This window comes from Penaeus monodon, chromosome 32 (assembly GCF_015228065.2).
Source record: "Penaeus monodon isolate SGIC_2016 chromosome 32, NSTDA_Pmon_1, whole genome shotgun sequence".
Lineage (NCBI taxonomy): Eukaryota > Metazoa > Arthropoda > Malacostraca > Decapoda > Penaeidae > Penaeus > Penaeus monodon.
Genome location: NC_051417.1, coordinates 7,467,683 through 7,467,913, shown reverse-complemented (window position 1 = coordinate 7,467,913; position 231 = coordinate 7,467,683). Strand labels below are relative to the sequence as shown.

Genomic DNA, 231 nt, shown 5'->3' with positions numbered 1-231 from the left:
AAATGTGTGTACGTAAAACAACATTGAAAAGTACTCGCTACAGTAGCTGCTTCCGCGCTATGCATCTGCGCATTTAATTCGAGACAGACAACCAGACGAACCTAACCTTCTAAACCGATAACGCATTTGAAATCTACATCAGAAAACGATACAAATCCAAAAGCAAAATGACCCAAAATCTACCAAACAAAACGAAACGAAACACAAGGGAAACTATAAACTCCCCAACGC

General features: G+C 39.8%; 1 protein-coding gene across 1 annotated transcript in view; it reads right to left on the bottom strand.

The window, feature by feature from the left end:
* LOC119593412 (nicotinamide phosphoribosyltransferase-like) overlaps window positions 1–231 on the bottom strand; it is a 16,380-nt gene that overhangs the window by 8,585 nt on the left and 7,564 nt on the right. The gene's annotated exons all lie outside the window — the stretch shown is intronic.